The 3,497-nt window shown below is 41.0% G+C and overlaps 1 protein-coding gene across 3 annotated transcripts in view; it reads left to right on the plus strand.

The window, feature by feature from the left end:
- LOC103152409 (bicaudal D-related protein 1) overlaps positions 1 to 3,497 on the plus strand; it is a 30,063-nt gene that overhangs the window by 7,494 nt on the left and 19,072 nt on the right. The window lies entirely within an intron of this gene.

Consider the following 3,497-nt stretch of genomic DNA (forward strand, 5'->3'; position numbering starts at 1 on the left):
GACCTCATAAGAAGAGGTGCTGTTTTAAGCGGTAGGGGTTAGGTTTACGATTATTATGTACTGGTAACGGGTAGTTTTAGGGTATGGGTTAGTGTTAGGCTATAGAAATTAACAAAGTGAATCTAAAGACTTTTGAAGGCAGAAATACTTACTATGTGTGTATGTCTGTATGTGTATGTGTGTTTCCTTGGGGCCAATCTGTTGAGTTTCTGTCTGCTTGGCTGGAATAGCACAGGCTGCTCAGCCAAATGAGTTTTCATCCCCCTCTCTCCCCTAATGGTGGACCTACCCCTGTTCTGCTGATCTCTCTCACTTAATCTGAATTATGCCAGGTCCTAAATATAAAAGCGGGGCTTCCAGGACTATCTTTGAATAATTTACGGCGATTGAACTATGCGCTTATGCAATAGCCCTCTGCTCATTGACAGGTGATTTGAGTGCAGTTATTTGTGACTGGCTGAGATGGAATGAAGAGATTCGGAGACAGATGATTGGAGAAATTAATGGGAACAAAGCTTGAGCCGTTTTGGGCCAGACGTCGAAGCTTTATCGTGAAATGGTTCACAAACTGCAGGGTAAGCTGAGGCTGGCTGCGAGGGAAAGATTGATGGAACTGAGAGTGCTAACGTTTGTAGCTGCTCTTATTTAAGCCGCTTTAAGAAGCTCAGAGGAACTTCTCAATCTGCCCAGCTGACACCAAGAAATGAACACTTCCTTCAGTCAGGATGGCCACTTGCTAATATAATAGCTCCCGAAACAACATCTATGTTCTTTCATTCTACACTGGGAAGAACGCACTTCCATTCGTGTTATATGGGTTATATACATTATAAAGATTTGAAGGTTATGAAGGCTTGGTAGGGACCTCATATTTAAAGTAACAGTTCAGCGCCTTTGATATATTTCAGTCAAGAAACAAAACAAAATGTAAACTTCTTCTTTTTTTCCCCCCACTTCATTCAGCAGTGTTACAAGAAACTAAAAGTTTTATGACAATAATTTGATTTCATCAATCTGTTGGAGCATTACAAGTGGAGGGTGTAGATAAAGAATAAGCAGACATACACTGAGTTTATACAATAGCAAAGAAAAACAGATTAAATTATTTTGGAGCCGTGTCAACATATAGACAATCCGGTGCAGGAGATGTACTTGAATGCACCATAGAAGCATCTGTTAGTAGGGGTGCGTGGAAGGGGGGAAAGTAAGGACAATTTCCATAAAACATTTTTTTTTCTTCATAGCCATAGGGGAAAAAACGGGGCCCTGTCAATTACAAAGTTAATTGTATCATGTTTTTTAAAATTGTTTTTCGAAGTAAAAAGTAAATGTTACCATTCCCAGACTAAAAAGCACACATCCATATTTGCACTAAACCCCCCATGAATCTGCATGAAATGGTTCGTTCCTGCTTAGCGCTTGACGGTGACGGTGTTCAGTAACAGTTAGTACAAGACAAGAACAACTACTGCAGATACTATGCTGCCAAGAAAAATTATAAAGTCAGGTTTTCAAAGAAAGAGAGCGAGAAAAAAGACGAGTGTCAATTTGTAGCTCAGTTTTTGTCCAAGAGAGGTGAGTAGACTATGAGAGATTATCAACCATTTAGCATAGTTAGCTGAGCTACAGAGTACTGTTTGCCTCCATTTCTCTAGCATTTAATGAACGAAAGGAAAAAAAATTACCAACATATCCATATATTTAAAGTGCACCTGTACCTTTTACCACACTAAAAACAGACGAAATCCTTTTTGCAGACGCGATCCTAAGTCCACCAAAATGGATCCCATCAACACCTTGACGGCTCCTAGAAATTTGTGACAAAGGGCAACCTTTGGAGAGTTCAACTCTCACTGGATATTACTCTTTTTATGTTTCTCCAATCCGAACGGTTTGCAAATTCAACTTTTCCAGAAATTAGTGCTACCTTTTCTGAGGACAATTTACATTTACAATAGCCCCAATTTACATGATTTTGGAAATTTGGTGGGAACCAGAGCACCCAGAGAAAACCCCCACTAACACTGGGAAAACAAACAAACTCTCACAGAAAGAGGCACTTGGTTAAGAACTAAGATCTCTTTTCTGTGAAGATGCAGTGGTTAACACTTCCATGGCTTCGGGATCAAGGATGCTTGAATCTCTCAGCATCTTGTTTTCAAAGTCATTCAGCTCATTGGGAGATTCATCAGGAAATTCAAGATTCTCTAATAGATGTTCCAGATCCATGGACGCAGGGTCATAAATGGTTTTTACAGGGATAGTGTAGTTTTCCCTGTTTGGTTCTTGATGCCAGGCCACTTTTCTCCTTGGAGGTCCTAGTTCATCTCTGTCTTGGAGCTCCGTTTTCAGGTTTTCTGCAGCAGCCTTTTCATCTTGTGTTTTATGTCGCTGTGCACCCTGGAAGCGATTATAGCTCGTCTGAGAGACTCTGAATCAGAAAACTCTTCTCCTGTCAGTAGTTCTCTCTTCATCTCCTTGAGTCTTTTCTGCCCTTGTAACTCGGCTTTTGTATTCTCCAGTTCTCTTTGCACGTAGACTAGCTTTTGGTTCTCCTCAAACCATCTTGCTCTCTCCTTTTCCAAAAGAGAGCCAAGTCTCTGGATCTCTCTCTGTAACTCAATGGGAGGCGTTCTGTTCTCAGTCCAGCCTTGCAGATTCTGTCCAGCTCTCCATGCTCCATGCTCCATGCTGGGGTCTCATCTCACCGTTGGAGGAATGTGGCCTTTGGTTCGACATGTTGGACAAAACGATGTTTGTTAAAATCCATTTTGATCAGCAAACGATCTCAATGTTCAGCTTTGAAAGAGCTTTGTGAACGTCTGAACTTGTCAGTAGTGCAGCAAGCAATGACAAGAATGTAGAAGTTTGTTACATACATACAGAGCTGATGACATCACAAGCAGGACTCTAGTTGTGACATCACAGAGTTTCCCTTCATCTTTGGAATGATGATGTGAGTGTTTGAGAACTCTACCACACTGACCAACCAACCTCCCCATCATCCTCCTCCTCACCTTCCTACCCCCCATGTTGGAATTGGGATGGGTTATATAGTGTTAGGGTGGCTCTGATTTATTCTTTCTGTAGATTTTTGTTCATGGTTATTTTTTGTTGAGGCATTACATCTTAGGACAGTTGTCCCCTCTGGTTTTGGATGACATAAAGTTGGAAGTTTTTTGCTCTTTCTCTTTTAGTTTTGGGCAGTTGGTATGATGCGTATCCATGGCAATACTTTATTAGGTTTATTTTTACAACTGGGAGACGTTAATCATTATCTCAAAAGCTCAAATAGTGAACTAACTACTGCCACCTGTACTACAACCACAAATCTCATGAGACTTGAAAAGAAGGTTTTGTTCATGCAGAGCAGAGAAAATGTCTTCCACAGTTTGTAATGGGCAAGAATCATATCCCCAAAGCCAACATCTTTCTGCCCAGCTTTCAAACCAAACAGCCAGAGAGATATTTACAAGGGAGCAGCAGTAGAGGCAGAT

Source organism: Poecilia formosa, unplaced genomic scaffold, assembly GCF_000485575.1.
Source record: "Poecilia formosa unplaced genomic scaffold, Poecilia_formosa-5.1.2 Scaffold309, whole genome shotgun sequence".
NCBI lineage: Eukaryota > Metazoa > Chordata > Actinopteri > Cyprinodontiformes > Poeciliidae > Poecilia > Poecilia formosa.